We start from the raw sequence: 27,003 nt of genomic DNA on the forward strand, positions 1-27,003 counted from the left end.
CTTCGCTAGAACTATCTGGTCTATGAAGATATGTTTACCTAAAAGAAACTAATACATACCTAATGGTTCTGAGTCTGTATGACTTATAGCCCAATTTCATGTTTCTTTGCCTGTTGGTTGAGACTATTTTTGTACCTTGTGCTTGCTTAAGGCTTATGCGTACAAGGACTTGAAGAGCTATGTTTGTAGATAGGTGGGTTCCTGTCTCAGGAAGCATATATAAATATTTCAGGAACATATATATTTATATGAGTATATATAAACATACATAATTGTGTCATGCTGAGCTTTCTTACACGTAAAAAAGGCAAAATATTCAAATTCTGAGAACCATGTCTATGCAAACATCACATCTGTTACATATAGAAGATGCGAATGTTATTTTCCCAACTGAACATATATGTATGTCTATAAAGTAGTCATTTACCTGTGAGCTAATCTTTAAGACAACCTTTGTAGTCAATGAAAAGGAACAGGTTCTTTAAGGTAAGAAGTCTAAAGCAGACTTCTTAAAAGTCTGACGGTAGATATATGAGTGGTATCTTAAGCAAGCTTATTACAGGAAATTGCCTAGTACACTTTAATACTGTAAGATAACTACAATTAAATTACTATAATTGCTTGAGAATATGTCAAACTTCTTGCCAAGAGCTATTAAACTTCAAATGATCTTAAATTTAACAGCAGTCCAGTTGTTACTGGATGGAAAGAGCCATTTTGTCTGTTTAGTGCCTTCCCTAAGATTTTTCAGAGGCAATTTTAGAACTTATTCTATGTCAATCTGTATTCAAAGGGCTGTTTCTGCATCCTAAGCGATCACCAATATTACTATAACTATTTAAATTTTAAATTAATTTTGAGGAGTACAATAATATACTCTTGTCCTATGTGAAATAGGAAACACATTCCATTTCCCAGAAAACTTAGAATATAAAATTATTCCAAGGCAAGTGAAAGCAGGGAAGGCCATCAAGAGAACAGGATCATTCATTTCAGATTTACATGCATGTGAACTGAGGTTACTGAATTGTATAAAGCTGAAATTCAGTCGGAGAGAAGGGAAAGAATTTTAGCATTCCTCCTGATCCTTTGTATAGAGCAGTGATGATCTCTCTCTCTCACACACACACACACACACACACGGGGGAAAGATATACATATATATATATAAATCTTTTTTATACATTTGCTTAGGCACACATATATATACAAACCTATATATACATATACATACATACGTGTGTGTGTGTATGTGTGTGTATATATATATATATATGTAAAGCAGAGTTGTGGAGTCACATTTTTCAATCTTTTCTTATACTGGAAATCCATTTTCTTATGAAACCCACAGTTCCTCACCTTGACCACCGCTTATCAGTTCTGTATAGCTGTTTCCCCCTAAAAACATTGCCTTTCAGATAGCTCATGCTATGATTACCATGCTGCAAGCTATAAAACACTATGGAGGTTTTTTTCAGAATGAAAGGAGGAGGAGACAATTGTTCCATTCTTATTTCTCAGATGTATCTTTCTCATCACATTACATCAACTTGGTGTATCTCAGTTTTAACTGCTTGCTTTCTTTGATGTCCCTCTTCTTAGTTTATTATATCTCCCAGAATGCTGTATGTGTCTATGTGCTACTTGGTCTTGACAGCATCACAGGGCAGCACATCATGCATGGCTATAAACAAAATTAAATCACCGAAGGAGGGACGGAGTAGTTGTTGTAGTGTTTCTGTTACAAGGGAGATATGCACAGATAAATAAATAAACCTGACTTAATTAACTTGTATAGCGTAGAAACAGGATTAAGTGTGTCAGCCAAATAATTACTCTAGCAATAAACTGTGATTTTAAAATTATGACTCATACTAACATAGTTTAATATATCTTGTCAGAGACATATGACACCATTGTATTTTATATGTATCCTCATGTATATGTATCCTCATGCCAGGCTTGTTAATAAGGTTAACTCTTGTTCTGGCCTTTTATAGAAAATCAGATTTCTCCAACTCATCTTTGAATCAGAAAAGTTGATTTAACTTCACTGTAAAACTGTTTACCTCACTGTTCAACTGTCACTGAGAAAACTGTTGTTTTCTTTTTTTTTTTTTTTCCTTTTGATTATGCGTATAAAAATGGGTGAATATATTTCAGGATAAAATCTATATTTCAGGATGAAATCTATATCTTGGCAACCTACAAGCACTATGTTTTTTCTCTGGCATCTTTTCAGAGAGATTAAAAAGAAAATTTGAAGGCCATTAATGTTGCATTTTCTAAGGGACTTTTCTAACTTTTTTTTTTTTTTTTTTTTTCCTCATCTTATCCTTCCATGGTAATTTTCAGCTCTATTTATTCAAATACTGCCCAATCCTGTGATTCTTGCACAGCAAAGTAAAACTTTTATTGACTATTCAAGACTAGTGTGAGTGAGGACTGTATATCTGGCACTCATAGAATATACAAGCTGTTTGACATTGTCTTATAATAATTAAATTACAGTGTTAGCTTTTTAATAAACACAATTAATCTCTTTCAAAATGTAATGGGTTTGGTGTGGGGGAAGGGGTTACAAGGTGAATGTGCTTTCACTTCTTGATTAATTGGTGTCATTATTGGTTAACTGCCTTGATTAAATATCTATTTAAATACTTCATTTTAGAGCTAGAATATCTTCACTTTTTGAATACCAGGCTTATTATTTGACTTGCTCACTTTGCAGTACAATAGTTTAAATCTGCACATTAAATAGACAACCTTTAGTGAGAAAGCTATTTTGAGGAGGTTACATTAAAGATCAATCTATATTTTAAACAAGCATGTGTCTCCCTGCATCATGATTCCTAGAACATAGATTTATTCCATCTCACTTGAGGTGTTAAATAAAGGTACAAATATACATTTGCATATTTCTCATACTTCTGAACCCTTCCAAGGGATGTTAGTCAATAGTGCCTGTGTTTATTAGTGCCTTAAATTAGTGCTTAACTTATAAAGATAACTTAGATTATCTCCTCAAGTAGTCAACTAAATCAAATATATAAAATAAGGTGAATGATTCTGGACCTAATGTCTAAAAAACATAACCACTCTTCTGTGGGATCAGCTCCAGATTGAGATAAGTAAATGTCTTGAGAATACTTCCAGGTTTTCATCATTCTTCCAAAGGTTCCTGCTATATCAAAGGGTGTCTATTTGTGACCACTATTGAGAGTCTGATATTACCTCAGTGCTGTATTTAATGATTTGCTATTGTTTGTAACCAAGTGCTGTGATATTTTGAATTTGCATCATTTCAAAAGGGGCAAATTTGCATGATTTTAGTCATTGGCATTTAATCTATTTTAAAAAGTGTTGCACAGTTGCAAATCAGCCCCTTCTACATGAACTCAAATACCTGAGTAGCATTTCTAAGTGAAAAAGCAAGGATTAAAGAGCTCAAAATATAATGAATCCAGGAAATCTCTAATGGGGAGAAAAAGCATCTATCACCTCTATTAGATTACAAATTGTGTTGAGAATAGACAAGTGCTGAAAAGAATGCCTCAAGTTTTGGAGAGGCTAGTAATAGGCTAGTAATGCAGGTGGGATTTTGACAGTCACAGGCATATGGATAGGCATAAGAAGATCAGGATCATTAGAGAGTTCTCAAACCATCTGAAGGGCCCTGGAATGCAATGATCTTGTATATAATGAACTTTGTTTTTATAAAAGGGTAGAATGAGGAAGTCTGAGGAGGTTCCGTCTCCAGGTGAGGAGCAACTTCTTTACTGTTAGGGTGACAGAGCAGTGGAACAGGCTGCCCAGGGAGGTTGTGGAGTCTCCTACTCTGGAGGTCTTCAAAACCCGCCTGGATGCCACCCTGTGCCACATGCTCTAGGTGTGCCTGCTTGAGCAGGAAGGTTGGACTAGATGATCTCTAGAGGTCCCTTCCAACCTTAAATATTCTGTGAATCTGTGAATCTGTGAATCTGTGAATCTGTGAATCTGTTCCCGTGCCTTTTGCAAAGTATATGACTGACAATGAACTTTCTGGGTCTACTGTAGGCTTAAACTATCTAGTTATGCTAATGTACATCATGATGAACGTTGACTTTTGATTTATCATTACAGAAAACGCTTATAATTATTCAGACCTAAAAAAGTAAAAGCTTTAAAAAATTAAATCAAAATTATATCTCTGAATATTAAAGTTATTTATCAGCTAAAATAAAGCAATTTTTTTTATTCAGGTTTGAACATGGGGTGAAGGGGAAAGAAAAGAAACGGTTATGCTTTTCCTCTGAATGCCTTCAGTCTGTGTTAATATTTCTTCCTGATAATCTTTTAGCTAAGCCTCTTAATACAGGAAAAAGCTAAAATATACTACATACATTTTACCGTGGCAAGAAAATGTACATTATCCATCCCTATCAACTGATTTTCTTTTCACAGTGAACGTCTTGTTTACAAATGGAGTAGAACTCAGAGATTAACTTGGTATATATTTCTGGATGAAATTATACATATTTTAAGCAAGATTTTAAGAATTTTCTAAGCAACATCTTGACAGCAAAGTTCTGAACAGCAAATTCCATGGGCAGTGTGAAATATTTTTGTAGTCCATTCCTTGCCATATACTTTCTGTGGTGAAACTTAATGTCAAAGACAGGGAACACTGTAAACACACCAGTCCCAAAATGGCAATGTTGTTCTGAAATGCACTAAGGGATAGTTATGCATATAAATTGTTGTGATTAATTCAGTTTGTGAATTTGATACAATTCCTCCATCCTGAAACATCCAAGGTCAAGAGAATGGTATTTATTAATGTAAATTGGCCTTTTAAAGAAAAAGAAAGCCCACAGAGAAAAAGAAAGCCCAATCAGAGAACAGCCCACTTTTTAAGAGCAAAGTAAAGGTGAGCAATAGCTTCTTTTTCACTGAGTAAACGTACTCATAACCAAATGTGCATCTTGCATGATTTCTGCTATTAATCACAGAATCACACAGAATCACAGAATATTTGAAGCTGGAAGGGACCTCTAGAGATCATCTAGTTCAAACCCCCAGACAATCAGAGCACGTGGCACAGGGTTACATCCAGCTAGGCTTTGAAGATCTCCAGAGAAGGGGACTCCACAACCTCCCTGGGCAGCCTCTTCCAGGGCTCTGTAACCCTCACAGTAAAGAAGCTCTTCCTCATATGAAGATGGAACTTCTTGAGTTGCAACTTACACACATTACCCCTTGTCCTATCGCTGGCCGTCACTGAGAAGAGTTTGGCCCCGCCCTCCCTGCATTACCCCATTGTGAACTTACATATGGTAATCATATCCCCTCTCAGCCTTCTCTTCTCCAAGCTAAACAGACCCAACTCACTCAGTCTCTCCTCATATGAGAGATGTCCCAGTCCCTTAATCATCTTCGTTGCGCTCCGTTGGGCCCTCTCTAGGAGCTCCACATCCCTCTTCTACTGGGGAGCCCAGAACTGCACACTGCACTCCAGGTGTGGTCTCACCAGAGCTGAGGAGAGGGGCAGGATCCGCTCCCTCCATATGCTGCCAACACTCCTGATGCAGGCCAGGATCCCATTGGCCTTCTTGGCCACGAGGGCACACTGCTGACTCATGGTTAACTTGCTGTCAGCCAGGACTCCCAGGTCCCTCTCCGTGGAGCTGCTTTCCAGCAGATCAACCCCTAATCTGTACTGATGCCTGGGGTTATTCCTCCCCATGAAGTTCAGGACCTGCACTTGCCCTTGTTGAACCCCATGAGGTTCCTCTCTGCCCAACTCTCCAGCCTGTCCAGGTCCCTCTGGATGGCAGCACAGCCTTCTGGAGTTTCGACCACTCCACCCAGCTTGGTATCATATGTGAACTTGCTCGAGGTGCACTCGGTGTCCCCGTCCAAGTCATTGACGAGCAAGTTGAACAGCACCGGGCCCAGCACTGACCCCTGGGGGACACCACTGGCCACAGGCCTCCAACTGGACTCAGCCCCATTTATCACCACCCTCCGAGCTCTGCCATCCAGCCAGTTCTCAATCCACCTCACTGTGCACTCGTCCAGACCACACTCCGGGAGATTTCCTATGATGATATTATGGGAGATGGTGACGAAAGCCTTGCTGAAGTCACGGTAGACAACATCCACAGCTCTCCCATTGTCCATCCAGCCGGTCATCCCACTGCAGAAGGCTATCATGTTGGTCAAGCATGACTTCCCCTTGGTGAATCCATGCTGACGGCTCCAAATCACCTTCTTTTCCTTGTCATGCCTAGAGATGTTCTCTAGGATGAGTTACTCCATCACCTTTCCAGTGAGGCAGGTGAGGCTTCCTGGTTTCTCCCTTTTGCCCTTTTCAAAGAGTGGATTGACTTTGGTTTCTTCCAGCCCTCTGGCTCTTCTGTGGCTGGCTCCTCACTCTCTGTGACTTCTCGAAGGTGATGGAGAGTGGCTGAGCAATACCCCCTGCCAGTTCCTTCATCACTCTGGGGAGCTTCCCACCCAGCCCCATAGATTTATAGGTGTTCAGTTTGCCTAAAAGTTTCCCCTTGTGTTAGTTAGTGTTAATTTTAATTTTCCTCCTGTATTGTTATCCTGCTTTATATTTTACATTTTTTATACAAACTGGTAAATTGTTATCACTCTGAGAAATAAAATAAATATTTGAAAGGTTGGAAAGGCAGCTGCCTGTCATTTTTCAAATTTTTGCTCTCCAAAATGTGTTTTACCTGTCATTTATAATGTCCGTCTTTTGATACCAGACATGTATAAAAAGTACATTTCATTTTTTATTGTTTTTCCTTACTTCCCAAAGAAGTGATAAAAAGGGGTGTCATGATCCTTGAGGAATTGGTTCTAGGAGCTCTGTAGTTATTTTCTTTTTCTATAACCATATAATTATTTCAGTGTGAACATGCCCTGTGTTTCACACTTATTTCAAAAAGACTATATCATATCTCAAGACAGTATGAACATACTTAATCCCAAATGAAAAGAAATGAAATAACTTGATTTTATTTTTTTTCAAATATAAAATATACCTGCTATCCTAAATGCATATCTTTTTTTTTTCTTAATCCTGTTTCCAAGAAGCCTATTTCTTTTTCAGTATTTCTCATATATGAATGAGGAATGAAATTTTGTCATCCATCATTGGTAGATTCTTTTTGTTTTATTAATTAACACTTCAAGGTTCCTGTCTCATAGCAATACAAATGTACTTCTTGTTTAATCTCTATATGGGTTAACCTTCTATAGCTATGTTTGAGAATTTCTTTGATTATTATTAAATGATTTTTTCCTAACAAAATGCTTCCTCTACTGAAAAAAAATATGTATGTTGTAGTCAGTAGCCTATATTTATATATTAATGTTGCTTTGCTCTTATTTTCTAAAATAGTTAATTATTAATTGCTTGTACTTCTGATTTTAATATTTTACTTGTATTTTAAAAAGATGAATAGCTCTTTGAAATAAGATAACTTGCCCATCTTTCTAATAACCCATCCTTGAAAATAAATTCTTCAATAACCCAGTCAAAATCAGATGGTGAGTGTTTTTGGAGTACACTGGATAGAAAGGTACTAGTTCCATACTTCTTCCCAAATTGTGCTGCCATTGTACTTCTTCCTAGCTCATTGAAGCCCCATATACTCTTTTCCAACTTTCCAAAACTCCTCTCTGCATCTCAGTCTTAACCGTTCAAAGAAGTTGCATGATGCTTCCTATTTCTCCTACTCATGTGCATCTTACTTCCCTTACTCATGATATTCCTATTCATTCACCCAGCATACTATGGGTCATTCCTGCATCCATCCCTATTATCTGAACTTAATCTTCCAGTTTAAAGAACTGATTTTAATCATTGTGACTGACGAGATTTAGGCTATTTCTGTTGCTCCAGAAATGCAGTCTGCATTTGTTCATTTAGAGGACAAAAATAAATACCAGGTCATGTAAGGCTTGTCACTGGTAATAAGGACTTATCACAGATACTTCACACTTAACCTGTATGTAGTAATATTTCATTTTCTACTTCTGTGCTGTTATTTCTACAACAAATTCATATGAACATGACTAGACAAAATTATGCAATGAAACAAAACAATGGAAGTTCTTTATGTTCAGCTTCTACTCCAGATGATGGATACATACACATCTTAGCCTAAAGTTTGAGCAAAAATAGAAGTAATTCAGTTCTCTCTGGAGTGGCTCCTAGATTTTGTCATCTGAATACCATATTTGGCTCCACTGACCTACTTGGCTAAATCTCTATTTATTATAATGGAAGATTAGACATCTAGATCACATGAAAGCACTGTATGCAGAGCTATACTGAAGACTTTAAACTATGCCACTCAAATACATGTTTTAAAAATCTAGAGCATTATCATATGTCCATAGAATAGGGAATGATTAAAAAGCTCAGAAAGAAAATCCAGGAAAGCTCTATCCTTCATAAGCTTTAAATTACATCAAGAAAGAAAAAATAATCAAAGCCCTAGAAATAAAAAAGATAAAATACTGCCTTGGTTTAACAAAGAAGAATAATTCCATGATAAGCTAATGCTCTGATAAGTCAGTAGGATCTCCAGAACAAGAAAATATACCAAACTTAATCAGGATTTCAGCAAAGATTTGGTACCACACAACTTTATATCTTAAGGTGGAAAATGTGGATTAATTTAAGTATTATAAAATGGATGAAGAGCTGATAAAGTGAGTGATAACAACTTATCTAGCAGGAGAAATACTGGCCTTTTTTTTTTTTTATGCTTAGTACTGGAGCTAATCTTAATATTTTCAATAAGAATTTCAACACAAGAAATAAGAGGGTAAAAATAAATTTTCTGAAGATTTAATTGGAGACATCATATATATAGGAGGCAATAGGAATATCGCTGTCCTTGAGAACTTTGCAGTGGCAATGTTATGAAAATTAATGATATTTGACTTATAACTTTTTTATAAACCAAGAATCTTCCAATTGGAAATGACAGAATCAGAAAAAGATTTGGTATGATGATTAATCTGAGGCCTGTGACCAATGTCATGCATGTGAGGAAACAGCAAAGTGCAATCCTAAAGGTATTAAATGAGGTATTTGAATTGGAAACACCACAGTAGAAGTCATTATACTGACAAGACCTCATCTGTGTCTACTTCTGGTTATTCACATTCAGAAAATGACTCTTAACCCAATCAGGAGAATGAAGAGCATTTTATTTTACGAGAATTTAATTTACTTAGCCTAYTGAAATTAAGGTTAGATCGGGAGATATAGCTACATTATAAAGACTAGGGAGTAAACACTGAGAAGAAAAGAAGGTGTTAAGCTGAAGGATGATGTTGAATGAGAAGAAGGATTTATACCTAGTCATGAATAAATTTAGCCTGGAATCTAAGATGCTCCTGTGCTATCCATATATGTGAAAGAGAATTAAGCTTACTAAATGTCAGAATCACCTTTTTATTTTTTTTTCTTTGAAGTGTCAAAAAATAAAGGGAAAAAATCAGACTTTAGACCTCAACTCAGCAAAGTACTTAAGTACATCCTTAATGCTCTACTAACTAAGGCCTAGATACCTGAAATCACTCAGCACCCTATATGCCCTTGAAATCCCTGGGAATTACACAGTCTCATTCCTTTATTGAGCTTGGTGTTATGACAGATCTTACAAGGAGATAATGTACTTGAACACAGGGTCAAAGTGCTTTAAGGTTATGTGGATCCCTGATGGAACAGGTCTACAAGGCTCTTTAACACAGACAGGTTAGGAACATTGCTGAATGAATATCTTTTACATAAAAAAATACGAATGCAGGCACATCTGGGGAGCTAGGCAGGTCTTGTGGATTACTTAATGATATTTAGACACCTGAAAAATATCAAATGCCTTTGTAGATGCTATCTTCAGAGCTGGCAGCACAGATTGTTAAAGCGTTTTGAAGCCTACCTTTTGTAAGCAGTTAATTCTCAAACTTCTGAGTATGCATCCTAATATATTTTTTCAGTACAGTTTTAAACACAAAATATTTCAGAATATTTCAGAATATTTAAGGTTGGAAGGGACCTCTACAGATCATCTAGTCCAACCTTCCTGCTCAAGCAGGCACACCTAGAGCATGTGGCACAGGGTGGCATCCAGGCGGGTTTTGAAGACCTCCAGAGTAGGAGACTCCACAACCTCCCTGGGCAGCCTGTTCCACTGCTCTGTTACCCTWACAGTAAAGAAGTTGCTCCTCACCTGGAGACGGAACTTCTTATGCTTCAGCTTGTGGCCATTACCCCTCGTCCTATCGCTGGCCACCAGTGAGAACAGCCTGTCCCCTTCCTCCCTGCATTCTCCCTTCCTGAACTTATACATATTAATCATATCCCCTCTGAGCCGTCTCTTCTGTAAATCATGTTCTGTAAACTTAATCATGTTCTGTAAACTTAATTAAGAGACTATAGACTAGGTTGCTTTTATTCAACCATAATTTAATGAACTCCTTTCCTAGTTATACCTAATAATGACACCCAGCATGTGTAACAAAAATTACAGACACTATTTATAATACCAGTTTAGAAATGTGTGATAGTGGCATATATAGCAAAGCCAATAGCTGGAAGCAGCTGTTTTTACCAGATGCAATATTGCTTTTAATTACACTTGAGAAGTAGTTGTATTATTTTCTGGTTTCTAAGAACAAGTGAACCATAATAAAAAAACAAAATGGTATTTAAATCAAATGCTAAACTAATTTTTCAGTATTGATAATAGCCATAATTTTATATTAAGTGTATGGAAAACCTGAAAATACCATTCAGACTTTCTATACTGAAAGTTGATAAAATGGCAGACAAAGTAGATCTAAACACTGATATAAAGTAACATTAGACATATTATTTTAGGATATGTAGTACTACAAGGAAAACATCCATCAACCAACTGTTTTGATCAGGCATCTGTTCCAAAAGAAATATCTTTCTTTTAGTTACTGAAAGACTATTGGTTTTACAGCATAAAGAGACAATGCCCAGAAGGAGCCAGATGGGACTGTTTCTCCAGTTTACATCCTAATGTATGTGCTTCCGTAGCTTATGCTGTGGTCAGATTACTGCTTAGAGTTGTGTTAATATTATGCAATGTTTATTATGGGCTTCTTACAGGTATATTGCTCTGAAGAGTAAAATGCTTTTATTGAAACTACCTTGGTAGTGTTCTGATCATGCCTTAGCTACATTCTAACTACACAAAAAAGAACCAAGCCCAAAAAGAGCACTTTTTTTTTTTTTTTTTTTTTTTTTTTTGCAGCAGTGCTACTGAAAAATTCATGGAGAGAGGGGCCCTGACCAGGTTTGAGGTATAAGGAATTATCTCTTTGGATGACTTTTCATATATGAATTTCCATCTTAATACAGTGAAATGTGACCATCGTCTTGAGTTGCTGACCCCAAAAGCCTTTTCTCTACATTGCCTGACAGAATGATCCCAGTCATGGTATACAAAAGCACTTCCTGTTCTCAAAGAAAAAGGTTAAAATTCAGAAATCCAATCTTGTTCTGAAAGTGCATTCTTCAAAAGATTTAGCATTTTTCTTTTTGTTGAGATAGATATGAACTATAAAGTTATCCACATGATATGACAGATACAGTTTGGAGGACCATCTTTCTTAAAGCTTTTTATTTATTTATTTATTTATTTTTTGCAAAGTGCTAAAATCTTTTGGTCAGAAGAAAAAGAATGCCACTTCTCACCCTAGAAACAGAAAAAAAAACCACTTAAAGAATTGTATATAATATATAAAAAAGTTGAAACAGATAAAATTATCTTTAATTGTTTTCTCTAAAATATAAAGTGTGTTTTAAAGCAGTTCAAAAAGTTATACAGTAAGATGCATTTTTTTTTTTGCAAAGTACCATAGGAGTGGAAAAGCATTGGGATATTGCTGTGCGATCAGATATATCTGTTTCTATAAATGGGGATAGAATTAATCATTAATCTGTCATAATTTTGGTATCCAACAGTTAGATCTTACAATCTGAGTCATCAAAAATACCTTTATATGCTCAATATAAAGATGAAGCCATTTCCAGGAAATATTTTCCCTTATTCCAAGGTGGATAGATGAGCCATCTTCTGTATATTCTATTTTTTTGTTATCTAGCTCAGATTTAGACATCTAACTTCTAAAGAGCAAATTCTTGACGCATATAAAGAAAAAGAATATATATATACTTTCTTTATGAAAGAAAACAACAAAAAACTGTGTTGTCAATGTGATTTCTTAAGACTCTTCTTTAACAAAGGTCTAATTTAGCTGTCTGGGAATATAAATTGTGGGATTGAAAGCCACCTTAGGAAAGTAGGTATGAAAAAAAATGGAGAAGAGAGGCTGGCTCTTCCAAAGGCTTTTCCATGAAAACGTTCTTTCTTCTTTCTATTAGATGTCATGTGGTGCTACGTACGTTCCTAACAATCAATTATGCTGCATTAATAACACACAGCAATATTAAAAGTATTTCTACTTGGTCTAAACATCTAAGGAAAGATGAAAACATCTGACATTGACTTCCTTTATAATAAAGAAATAGTTCTGCATTTCAAGTTGTGGAAACTCTTGATGAGCTGTAAATAAAGTTGCATAATTATCACTTCATGCTGTAGAGTGTTGCTTGAAATGGCAACTAAAAAGGGAGTCTGCAAGGAAATTTATGAGGATAGTCTTACCAGGAAGGCATTGGGCTGCAACTTAGAGTCTTTGGTTCAGTTCCAAGGACTGATGTAGCCTTGACTGTGTGGTCTTTGGCCACATCTGTAGAAATGGAGATGATACATTCCTGTCTCCATGGGATTTTGTAAAAATAAATGGGCTAATGTTTGTGAAGAATGGAAACACTGCATTGATGTTGGCCATGCAAGCTACTAAATAGAATTTCAGTTAGTTAGAAAGTGATTCAGCTCTAATCAAAATAAATATCTACGTGAAGCCCAGGAAGTGAAAATTCAGAGGTTTGTGTAGGTTCTAAGGAATACAGACAATATATATGCAGATAATCTGGTTTTACACTGTTATCGCATCACAGCTGTTACTTTCTTTCGCTATATCTATTACAATGTCTTTGTTTTGTATAATAATGGTTTTAACAATCAAATTCCTTAACTGACCTTCTTTAGCACAAGAGTAACACCCTATTTCCGTAAACAGGTCAAAACAAGGAATCCTGATTAGAATTAAAATAGTTTTATACTTATATATTGTACATAAAAGTCTTGAGGAGTACTTTGTAAAGGACTTATATTCCCATACTGCTACAAAAGGCAGTGAATAGAGAATATTTTAAAGACTGAACATTTTCATAGAAATAAATATTTTATGATTAAAGTTTAGAAGTGAGCCAAAGTTTTAGTAAAAGCCATGTTTGCCATGCTTTTCTAGCAAAGTTACTCCTTTCTCATGACAAAGGAACAAAGCTAAGTCCAGACAGAGCAGGGAGAATCACCCCCTGTTTCTGTGCAAACAAAGAAAATGCAGAGAACTTTCTTTTCAGTGAGCATCAGAACAAATGAGATCCTACAGTTCTATGCCTTGTGGTTGATTGCAATTTCTGACTGAGGTTTCCAATGTTGGCTGGAGTATTTACAAGGTGTCTCTGGCTATGTTTAGATGACATCTGTTCTGACAACCAGAAGAACGTCTAAAATTCCAGGACAGGGTGCCTCATCTACATATCTTAGGGCTCTTTTTTCACTTTCTGCTTTCCATAGAAAAACTCAGACATCTAAAAATGATTAAATATAACTTCCACATTTTGTTGAAATTAGAATTGAATAAAAATGTTACCAGGGAGAACACAATTTAAAGCAGGAAACATGAAGTGCACAAATACAAACACAACCTCATGAGCCTTAGTTTCTATAGTACAGCAGACTGGATGTTGAAAAGACAGCGTATATACCATTGTAATCAAATAGGTTTGTGATCAAATACTTATCTTTCTTTTTTTTTTTTTTCTTCTTTTTTTTTTTTTTTTTTGATAGTCCTGAACAGATTTCTGTTTCATAGAGTACATGGAACAGAGACTGAAGATTTAATAAAAGAAAAGCTTGTTTTGTGGAGCACTATGGAGCATAGGTCTACTCACTCATACAATTGAACAACACAAAGAAATGGAGTTAAGTGAAAGAAGTGGATTCAACTTCATTTAATTCCTGTAGTGGGAAAACATATACAGTCATCTAAGACTTTGATTTTCCTACAGGAGAAGTCATTCTAGAGATAGATATTAATCACATATAAAAAAAATCAACTCAAGAAATCCACTTGGTTTATCTGATACTCTTCAATGTGTTATTGATGGAAAAAAAAATGATCTTAAGCATTGGAAATCTTATAAAGACTATAAAAGGCCCAGTTGGTAATATTTAAAATACTTATTACATTGATTGCAGTGGTAGAATATTTACAGATATTTACTCCATTTCACCACTGATTACTTAAAACAAGATCCTTCTGAGAGGAGAGCTATAATTCCTAAATCAATATTCAAACAGTTAAAAATCATTTTTTCAGGGCAAGACAAGAAATAAAATAATGCAATACTATGTGAGAAGGACTGTGTTTTCAAGCATCTGTGGAGGTTGCTAAAGCTATAGTGATGTCATACATTGTCATAGATGCCTACCAATGAGACAAGAATTTCCTGTAAGCTTTTAATTTAATTCCTGGGAAGGAATATACTGCATGTGTTCATGCAAACTTTCTTTTTCCTTTTGACATCAGTTCTCAAGAAGAAAAGCAAGCGAAAAGATGACACATAAAATGTAAGACTTTCTCCTCACTATATAACATTTCTAGAAATTATTCATGATGATATATTGTAAATGTTTGTGGTCAAAAGAGGATTAGGGGTGAGCTTGTCGAGGAAGTGCACATCTGGAGCTTTACATACAGATTCTCCTGGTTTGGCTCTAGTCCTGATAGACTTTCCTCCTGGTGAGTATAGTAGGTATTATTACTTTCAAAGGCAGATTTTGCTAGGAATGTTTGACCCTAGAACTAGGGTTTGATTGGCATAATTTGAACAGTTTATAAAGTGGCAGACAGTTCAAAAGTGAAATTTCAAAAGTGTTCTTCGTTATCTTAATCTACAAACTTAGCCACATTCTAATTAACTCTTGTGGGAAGAGAGATATTGAAATGCCAGAGACATTAAATGTACTGTTAAAAATGCATTAACACTGTTTCCAGTGTTAATATTTCACTTTCTACTAGGGGAACAAGAGTCTATAGTAGGAAAGCTATTGTTTCTTTTCCCCTCAGAAGGCCATTAAACTCCTTTCTTATCAAACAGAAAAATACAATGGAAATGAATTATTTTAATCCTCATGAAAATAAGGAAAATATTTCTTTAGCTGGACTGGACTATAGATTGTCACAGCCTAGTTCTCATCAATTTTTTATAGAGTTAACCTTGAGAGAAACACAGTAAATATGTTTGTACAAATCACGATGTATTTATTTCACTCAAAGGACAGTGCAAAATCTGAGTTAGGAAAAGCACATGGAATAGAAATCCTAACTAGCGTATAGATAGGATTACTAATTTATAGTAAGTTTTATCTTTATGGAAAGCATCGATGATGATACTCTTTGTTGCTAAAAGAGAAATTATGTACCAAAGCCATGTATCTCAGAGGTCGCATCTCCACTTACAGTTATAATCTGTGATTGTCCAGTTTGTTTTCATTGTTTTCTTAATGAATTCAAATAAGCTCGGTGGCCCTTAGGATCAGTATCATTAAGCTGCAATAAATTCCAATTCAATTTATGGAATATGATTTTTTTTGGTCGAGGTAATAGTTCCCCCCTCAAAAGCTATGGATGTTTCTAGCCTTTTTAACATAAATTTGTGATACTTGTGTCTGCAAATTAATTGTTTTTATCATTTCCTGCAATATTACTTCCAGGTTTTTGGTTTAGACTAATCTATTGATGGTGAGTGAGAAGGGTTTCCTTTTAAAAAAATACCCACAACTGAAATTAATTGGGTATTGCTGGACATTCTCAAGAGAGAGAGACAGAGGAAAGTGATATTCATTTGGCCAAATTTATAGAGTCCATGTCTAATCCAGCTTCCCGAAGTTCTCTTTACAGTTAAAAGGAAGAAATAGGTTTGTGTAAGGCATAACTCATCTCATAATAAAATAACTCTCTGTTGGCCAGATAAATCACATCCAAGATGGGATCTAGTCCACCTAATCCTAGTTAGGAAATCTAAACTAGGAAAATGGCTTACAAGACAATTCATTTATTTTTGAAAAGAATTAAAACATTTTAATAATTGACCTCAATAGAAACTTAAAATGCAGGTTAGAAAGCATCTTACTCTCATTGCTGCATCTTAATGGAACCCATTTAGATGTAAAATAAAGACTATTAAGACTAAGACTTTTAAATTTGGACTGATCAGGGCATGGTCAGAAGCGTAGCTCTATGTTTCTGAGGAAATTAAATGAAACAGATATTTAATGAGTAGAGAAGTTTTCATGTGAGCTAGTTTTAGATATGGTTTTAGACTTTTATTTTACACTTAATTTCTTAATTTTCTGAAAACTCTTTCATTAACTCTGTCTTCTAATTTCCTAAATACACCATAGAGGGAGTCCAGTGCAGGATTCTGATTTCAGGCAAAGATATCCTTAACGAGCTCTGCCTGCAGTATCTGATAAGAAAAGTCTTGTCTAGTAGGGGAAAAAAAAAAGTCTATTATGTCTATTATGTACAAGTGAAACAGGGAGCTTGTTTAAAAGATGCGCTGTATTTATTTATTATTAGCGCACTTCTAGGGTGTTTAGTCCTCTGAAAATGCAAGAAAAGAGATCATTGTTTCTTGGGCAATCATTCATGAGCTTGATGATATGTCAATATTTGGTTACACATTAGCTGCTTTATTTTTGCTTTTTGCTTTATTGAAAGACACAGTTGTTTGTTGGGATGCCAAGACTGTGAATTGCAGCTGCCACAAGCTATATCCTCACCATGGCCATTTGTGTCAGTGGTGGTATACCTTGATATTTCTGTATTGTGTGTGCACACTTGTGAAACAAACTGGACTCTATATAATTTCTCTGCCTCTTGTATTCTAATAATCATTATGAACTGAGTGAACAGCTGAGGCTTATATTGATAAAGATTGGTAAAAAGCCAGGAAAGAAACCATTTCCTTACCTTAAAAGGAAAGGTATTAAAATAACACAACATCTTCTTTTTGTTTGGGGGATGTTTTTTTTTTCCTCCAAGTATTTTTGTTGTTGTTTTTGTTATGTGATTCTTTTTAATAGCTAATCTCTTCTGTAAGGAATCTCATATGTTAGACCTACTCACTTTTCACTTAATTCTTCAACAACATAAAACTGACACATTAACATTGCCTACATGTTGGCCTATAATTACATGTGTATTTTTGAGGAAATATCTTTTTTTTTTTTTTTTTTTTTTTTTTTCTTTTGGTGGCAAGAACGAAAGTTGCAAGCTTTTAAAACAGCCAGACCTAAACATCTGTCCAAGTAACAGGAAATTATCTGTCTCCTGTTGTTTTGCATAGTTCTGGGTAAATTCTTCAGATGAATTTTCCCTCTAACACCTGGAGTGTATTTGTAACATTAGATTTGGCTCTCTTCCAGCAGTGGAACTACATCATCCTAGAGAACTTCATGCAGCTAAATGTAACTGCTTCTGATAATAATAATAATAAACAAAAGCCTCCACATTTTTATTGGAACCATTTGTGTATACAACATTCAATTCTGTCGATGTTCAGATTAACTATACCATTATTTAGAAGCTTTGGAAGTGTTTCCATTCACACTGTGTAATAACATTTTGGTTGATTTGGCCCCGATGGAAGATATAGCCCAGAGCGTATACTTGGAAAAGATAACATCTGTGCCTGCAAAAGCCTTGCAGAATAACTTTGAGAAAAAAGGGAATAAAATAATGTGGAACATTTGTGACTCTGTAGACTCCATGAGAGATTCCTGATAGAATCGGGACCTTCATGACATAATGTTAATGGCTGTATATATTCTTTAACCAGCAATTTTGCTCTAGATTCAGAGCGTGAATCTCAATAAAGAGGGAATATTTCAAAGGAATATTCATCCATACTACAATGTTAGAGGACTGATTAGTTAAAGCAATAAGTAAGAGTTTAAATAACATCATAGAAAGACAAATTATGTATTCATTTTATATGTAAAAATAGTACATGATGCTTTGCAAAGAACATCAGATCTTCCTAATAAGCTGATATGTGTCTAAATTATTAAGAAACTGATATATCTATTTAAAATATGGAGAAAATTTTACAGTCTTGTCTACAGAACATACAGTCTACAGAATATACAAAATTAAAATTCATGTTATGGAATAGAAGAGGGAATTGTTTCTGCCTCATAGAATTTACACTAATACTCAAATCCTAACTTGAGTTACATTTTAGTATATCAGAAATGACTTTGACCTCTATCATTTAACATGATGACCTTTATTTTAGAAATGGCCTTTAAAAGCTATGGTTCAATTTGATAGTTTCCTTATCCTAATTTAGATAAGAGCAAAACAGAGTCTGAAATGATAGTGCCTATTAGTCAAGATCTTGATTTTGCAAAGTAATAGATACATGATTATCTTCAAGCATATAAATCTGCATATAAATATGCAAATGTGCATATATGGGATCAAGAACTAAATCAGTACAATGGCCAGATTCAGAATTATAAAATTATTTATATTTATAAATTTCTATGTTTATAATTTTGTATATTGACTTTTACATATTTAGATATTTGTTTACTAACATATTTACATGTTTGTATGTGCATAGATTTATGTATATGTATAGTTTATATATAGGTAGGATATATTTTTTTCACAAAAATATTCACAAAAATATATCCTTGGCTGACTGTTTTCCTAGCTAGTAGAACATACTTTGCAGTGTAGGTGAAAAAGCATATTCCAGAATCAGGACCACCTGGCATCTCTTCCCCTCTTTTGCTGGTTAATTTAGTCCTATTTATAATGAATTGAAGACTATAAATTAAGAATTCCTAAAACAAGAGCATAGGATTATGTTTATACTTAGCTCAGTGTCCAAACTGGGTGCAGTGGCTGGGCTTCTGCTGTTAAAGTATAAGACTCTGGTACCATTTCCAGAGCCTTATAACACGGGCACATGTCAATGCCAGAGAGTGAACATTTCAAACATCCTATATCACAGAATTATCACTTGAAACTGTAGCAGATACCTATAGCTGAACACAGCTCACCAATTTAGGTAAGCACTTAGATGGTGGACATCAAAATGCAAGCAGATCAAATCTCAACCAGAGTAAACTTAGAAAGAAAACAGTGAGGAATATTCACCTCAGATTGGTTGTTGGCATTCTTAATCAAATGTCAATTAAGTTATATATGCTTATCCCACTGAGATGCTCATGTGCAGATGATATAGAAAGCAAGACCTGATATAAGAGCCACTTCCTCCTGAAACAGGCACTAGAAAGCTGAGATTACATAGGTCAGTGTAATGGCTTGCTGTGGCAAAAAATGTTTTTTTCTCCACTCTCTTCCATGTTCCTCTGTCCTTCTATTTCTGGCTGTACAATTTCACCTCTTCCTCCTTGACAGGTAGGCTCAGGCACTGCCAAGATTTAGGTTGAATTAATAATCTGACCAAAATCCAGTTTTGCTGTTACAGTTCAGTCTTCTATTGGTTTACTCAGTTGAACCAGCTCACAGAGGAGCCCAACAGGAGTCAGTTTCTCTAGGAGAAAGTGAAGGCAAAGGAGAGGAAGGGGACAAGCTTTCAAAGTCTAGTCTCATTTAGCAAGGAGATCTGACTTAGCAGTTCACCAGTACCAAAAGGAAAAGGTTTTGCTCTACTCTTTTACTCTCCCCATTCTCACTTTCTGGATGGACCACATTCTGAGCTGATCTAATTACTAAAGTTATCCCAGCAGTTTTCAACTATCTTAGTGAATTACATTAGTTCAGAAAGGGTTCTGACAAGGGTCAAAGTAAGATAAAGGGAAGAAGAAGATTGCTTGGCAGGAAGCAAGAGTAAGAGGTCACAGAGAGATAAGGATGGRGTCTCATGAGAAGCAGGGAGCTGGGATACAAGCAGGGGCAGGACATCCTCCTTTGGGGCATCAATAACTCATGTGAGTGGATAAGACAAACATAAAAGCATAGATTTCTCTTGTATCTCACTATCCTGGGGAACTACACCTTGAATAGCAAAGAGAAAAGAAAGGAATGAGAGGTTTTTACTATTAAATGAAGAAAAAATCTTAATTAGTCACTACAGTACAGGAGATGATGTCTTATCTAACAAAGGGCTATTTATACAGCTAAGGAAGTGAAATAATGCTTTCCTTAATCAAGAAGAATAAGCAAACGGTCTCCTGGATAAGGCGAAGTAAACATTTCAGGGAGAAAGATTAAATCTGTCTGGATGCCTTGGAGGAATTCAAAAGGAGGACTGGTGACCACCATTCAGCAAGAAAGAGTTTTCTATAGTTGACCCAAAAGATGAAGAAAGAGGCAATACCTCAAAACCACTTTGTCAGGAAAGTCGGCAGAAAGTCAGATAGATAAGAAGGAAATGGATATTCCAATTTAATTTCCATTTAAGCGGATCAACTTTGTCTTCCATTTTATCATCTGTGCATTTTATAAATATTTGTAACACCACAGTGTCTTTTAGATGTTGCATATAGTTACTTTTATTTTCATTTGACATTAATTTTATTTGAATTAAGAATGATTTTACTGTAGTATCACAGCAGAGCATATCTAATGTAAGAATGGGACAAATTTATAAATTAGGGTCCTGCAACATTTTTGCAAGTATGTGATGTAAAAGTTACTTTAACAAGTAACATTATCTAGTATATTTTCCAGAGAACTCAAAAAGTAATAGAATATTCCCCCATTTACCTTGCATTTGCCAATGGATAGCTGCCATTACCCAAGACTGGAGAATTAGAAGCCCAATGATAACTGAAAACGCTAGGTGGCATATAAAAGGATGCTGTGGTGTTTGGAAGGGAAATATATTATGGGATATAAAAATACTAGGCTAAGGAATAATACACAAGATCTGATTGTCGTTTGGCTTAGTTTTTAATATTTAATATACCACAGCTTAGATGCTGTCTTGACCTTTGAAGAGAGGTCTCCCAGTTCTCAGGCTCCTGGGATCCTCATTTTACTATGAAAGTAAATTCTTCCAGTTGCCAAGAATTGCTCTCCACCCATAGTGAAAGAATCCAACAACTTTATGATCATTACTCTTTTTGACTAACTGCAGAAAGATGTATCTTCGCAGGGCATTTTTTTCATGGATTCTTCTATCAACATGTGAATTACAGGACATAAGATGTGTCTTTTCCTTCTTAAAATCTTATTTTTATTATTAAAAATATTGAGTAATATTCAAGATCTGTGCAATGCATCAAGCCAATAGTATCAAAGAGTTTTAAGTGAAAATTGTGGTTGACATTTCTATAATTCTGGTATGCAGAAACCATTCAAAAGGGAAATCATTTCTGCTTGGTATAAAGCTTTCAGAGGCTCTTGAATTAATATCTAATGGAGCTAGGATTCATCACAGACCTTAAATCTTTTCCTGTATATGAAAAGCACCTGTCGTTCATGGACTTCTCCATTGTAAAATTGTGTTTGTGAGTCAACTTTAGAACAAAACAGATCGAGAAACCCTCAGAATGTAACTACATGTGTGTTCTGCTTAAAAAGAGGATGAGAGACCACATCTGTCTCTGAAGAGCACATTTGTGACAGATGTTAGTACTATTACTTATAATGTTATTGAATGCATTCTAACGCAACATAAAGCAGTACAATATAGCAATTGCTAGAGTATAAAAGAATATACTGTTGTTATTATTAGTGCTCAACAACATTGTTTTAAACTCAGTGCCCATATGTTTAAAAATTTTATGTAACCCTGGTTATTGGATTTATATGGAAATTAAATACTTAATTGTTCACAATTTTATTTAAATTTTATGTACATTTTAAATAAATATTTGAACTTCCTGACAATTCTGTATCTAACTGTTGCTTGTTAAATTAGTAATATTTGCAGCTTTAGCAGAAACTAATGTCAATGATTAGGATTATAATTTGATTGCATACAGTGAAAGGGAATAAATCTGAAAATGTTTTCACCTATTATGGAAATAGTGATATGTTTATTTTCATTCTTTTTATTCCTTAATCTTTTATTTTATTTGCTTTCTGATGAAGTTCTGCACTAATCATTATTATTATRCACTAATTATGTGCACTAAGAGCAATTATTCTTATAGATTTACATGAAGTTGGTATAGTGAATAGATATTTAATTTAATCAATTAATTATATCATGTTTCTCAATAGTCAAGCCTTGCATCAGTAGACACTTGAATTCTCCAGTACTTTGTTCAGAAGTTGAAAAAATAGCTCATCAACTTAGGTAATTATTTATGTTTTTTTATAACCTGTTCTAGGAAGTTCATTGTTTGATATTGTGGCTCATGACAGATAAAATTCTTAAATTTCTTTAATATTTTAATATTTTAATTTTTATTTCGATCTAAAGATAGTATGTATACACTTTTTACATTTACATATATATACTTTTTTCATTTTATCTGCTTTTTAACGCTTTTCAAGATAGTCTTAGCTTCTCTTCAAAATGTGGGGAAAAAAAAATGATTCTAAATAGGCTTTATGTTCAATAAATTAAAGCTTCTTCAAGTGCCTGAAAGAACAATAAGCAAGAAGCACTCTTCCTGAGTCCTGGCCTTGATCTGTGAACTGCTTCTCTCTTTTCCTCTGAACAGTCACTTGATGGAAAACAGAAATAATCCCATGCACATAGGTTGCCTTATTTTAGACAAGTTGCTTAAATATGAGGTTATTAAGTCTGTGTTTCCATGGCAGCTCACACAGATGTAGGTGCTGACTGTAGCAACCACACCCTGTAGTGCATCTCCCATGGGGGTGTTCCCACCTCCTCACTTAGGTGGAGTTTGCTGGGCCCTTGCTTCACATTTTCAGCAGTGTGGAGCACAGCCTGCAGCAGACTCCCACTTCCTTATTTTACCTCTGTCCCCTTGCAGTTTTTTAACTGTGTGGGGACTCTGATGCAGCCAAAAAGGAAATCTGCTGAGTGACTGGAGTTATTTGAACCTCCCCAAGCGAGGTAGGAGCTTAGCCTACGTTTTCCTCTTGGCAGTGATTGCTGTATTTTATAATGTAAAAAGCCAATGACTTCTCACCCCACTAAAGTTTCTAAGTGAAATGGGCTGGTTTTTGTCTGACTCAGTGTGGTCAGATTCATTAAGCGTGTTCAGAGCATCCTGAATGGAGTATGTCTCTTCATTTTGATCTCTCCACACACTTTGGGCCTGCATATCATTGCTGTTTGTGTGAGAACACATCTCTTCTTAAACTTAGGGACTTATTTAAATGACTGCTGCTAAATTTTCCTGCCAAAGAAAATGAGCACGCATTGGAAATAATCTTCTTCAGGATCATATGAAACTAGAAAGCACATTTTCTGAATCTCCTTCCTGGGCTTAGATACCTTGTTCTGCTAAATGTTCATATCTGAATCTTCCCTCTATTTTCTTAAAGCAAACAGCAGTCTTGGGTTTGGGACAGGCTGTAGTCACTACAGCCTGCAAAGCTGTAGCCTGCTTTGCACAATGTTATTCTGCCCTTTGCTTAGAAACATTGGTGTCCAAAGTTTTTTTTTTTTGCTTTTATAAGTGATCTAGACACATTTTTGGGAAATTATAGTAGAGATTACACTGAATATCATAGTAAAAACTGTATTAAAGGCTAAAGTGAATTACTGAATGCATAATTCTCTGACTATTACTTTCCCGTTCCATTGCCGTAAATAAACAATAATTATATAGGATATCAGTACAGGATGAGCCCATTTGTATATTGTTAATATTCTATTAAATATTTTGGTTAAAGTTGCTAACAAATTGATCCCTATTATGTCTATCTTTCTATATTATCTACATATTGGAAAACAAGTCTTTTTGTTGCTTTTTTTAAAAAGTGCTATCCATATTAATACAGAAAAAAAAAATAAAAGCAGTATGGGACAATTTAATTGAATTCACAGAATCACAGAATATTCAAAGTTGGAAGGGACCTCTAGAGATCATCTAGTCCAACCTTCTCACTCAAGCAGGCACACCTACAGCATGTGGCACAGGGTGGCATCCAGGCGGGTTTTGAAGACCTCCAGAGAAGGAGACTCCACAACCTCCCTGGGCAGCCTGTTCCACTGCTCTGTCACCCTCACAGTAAAGAAGTTCCTCCTCACCTGGAGACGGAACTTCTTGTGCTTCAGCTTGTGGCCATTACCCCTCGTCCTATCGCTGGCCACCAGTGAGAACAGCTTGTCCCCTTCCTCCCTGCATTCTCCCTTCCTGAACTTATACACATTAATCAGATCTCCTCTCAGTCTTCTCTTCTCCAGAGAAAACAGGCCCAGCTCACTCAGTCTCTCTTCATACGAGAGATGTTCCATTCCATTAATCATCCTGGTTGCCCTTCTCTGGACCCTCTCGAGAAGCTCCACGTCCCTCTTATAGTGGGGAGCCCAGAACTGCACACAGTACTCCAGGTACGGCCTCACCAGAGCTGAGTAGAGGGGCAGAATCACCTCCCTTGACCTGCTGGCAACACTCCTCCTGATGCAGGCCAGGATCCCATTGGCCTTCTTGGCCACGAGGGCACACTGCATGGTTAACTGGGTGTCAACCAGGACTCCCAGGTCCCTCTCCGTGGAGCTGCTTTCCAGCAGATCGACCCCTAATCTATACTGATGCCTGGGATTATTCCTCCCCAGGTGCAGGACCCTGCACTTGTCCTTATTGAACCTCATGAGGTTCCTCTCTGCCCAACTCTCCAGCCTGTCCAGGTCCCTCTGGATGGCAGCAGAGCCCTCTGGAGTGTCGGCCACTCCCCCCAGCTTGGTGTCATCTGCAAACTTGTTCGAGGTGCACTCCGTGCCCTCGTACAGGTCATTGATGAACAAATTGAACAGCACTGGGCCCAGCACTGACCCCAGGGGGACACTACTGGCCACAGGCCTCCAAATGGACTCAGCCCCATTTATCACCACCCTCTGAGCTCTGCCATCCAGCCAGCCCTTGATCCACCGCACCATTCACTCGTCTAGTCCACTCTCCCGGAGCTTCTGTATAAGGATATTATGGGAGACAGTGTCAAAAGCCTTGCTGAAGTCAAGGTAGACAACATCCACGGCTCTCCCCTCGTCCAGCCAGCCTGTCATCCCATCATAGAAGGCTATGAGGTTCGTCAGACATGACTTCCCCTTGGTGAATCCATGCTGACTGCTCCTCAGCAGCTTCTTCTCCTCCATATGCCTGGAGATTCTCTCTAGGATGAACCACTCCATCACCTTTCCAGGGACAGAGCTTGACCGGCCTGTAATTGCCCGGCTCCTCCCTCTTGCCCTTTTTGAAGACTGGAGTGACGTTGGCTCTCTTCCAGTCCTCAGGCACCTCCCCTGCTCTCCAGGACCTCTCAAAGATGATGGAGAGTGGCTGAGCAATAACCTTGGCCAGTTCCCTCAGCACTCTTGGGTGCATCCCATCTGGGCCCATAGATTTTTGAGTGGCCAGTTTGCCTAAGTGATCCCAATTGTTATTTATAGTGATCTATTATTATTTATAGTGATTAAAGTGATCCCAATTATCCCAGTACTTCTGTTTAGTACATTAAGGAAATTAAATGATGGTTTATGAAGCAGGATATATAACTTAGATGAACAGACAACTTCATTCAATTCTAATGAGGTAACTTGTCTATTTCACTGATATTTATTTCACTGCCTTATTGTGACACACTGTAACAACTACACAAGCTCAGCGAACTGCTCATGTAAGTGAAATGTCCTGGAAAGAGGAGTGCCAGAAAGATGAATCCAACACACAAAAAATTGCCATATATATATAAATATCTAAAACCATGAGCACTCGCACAGAGGCCCACACACACTCCCAGGCACATAATAGTGTGTGAGACTGTGGCTGTCATCGTGCCTGCTGCATTTGAACTCCATCTGAACCGTGTCTCCAGCTCAGGACAAAGCAAACCCTTGCTCGCCCTGCATTGGGTTTGCCTTTGAAATAATACCCTCAAACTATTGACGAAAGGCTCACCTCACAGTAGAACTGAGATGAGGTGCCGAGGGTTATTGCCTTCCCCTAGTCTCCAAGCTATTTGAGATGTCACTTAATTGAAAATGGTAATTGTTCCACCTCACAGCATCAACTGTTTCATCCCAGGAAATGTGCTGCTCTTAAATTAATAGCCATCGATCCAGAAGCTTTTCATGATTCTTCTCCATCCTTTTCTCAAATTATCCAGCTATCAGTCCCTTGGACACAACTTATTGCACTGTTTTTATTGACCATCCTTTATCAAGGGACCTGAGTTTCCACTCAGATAGAGTAAAATAAGTTTATCTATCTGAATGTAAGTCAAGCAGCCTGAGCTACCTCACTTTCAATACACCTACTGCTTCCTACTATAAATRCTAAAAATGAAAACAGGTAAGTAATAGTACGTAGAAATTACATGGTTATTACAAGTTAATACAGTGAACTGGTCTCTCCAGCTGGAAAATCACTTTTGTGCTAGTAAAAATTGTTAGAGTTTCTTTCAACTGTGCACGTGGTCACATTCAGATCACTTTTGGGTTTTTTTTTTTTTGTTTTTTTTTAATGAAGGAATGTAGGGGCTTTTTGTTCATTTTTGTTTGCTAAGGGAATATATTAATACAACTTATCTGAGTAGTAAATGGCAATGGATCTGAGCTTCGTTATTACTGAGAGGGTAATTACAAAGTTTCTGCATGACTTAGCAGTTATTTTGACAGCTTAACAGAGAAAT

The sequence above is a fragment of the Nothoprocta perdicaria genome, unplaced genomic scaffold (assembly GCF_003342845.1).
Source record: "Nothoprocta perdicaria isolate Ctin4 unplaced genomic scaffold, notPer1 scaffold_239, whole genome shotgun sequence".
Taxonomy (NCBI): domain Eukaryota; kingdom Metazoa; phylum Chordata; class Aves; order Tinamiformes; family Tinamidae; genus Nothoprocta; species Nothoprocta perdicaria.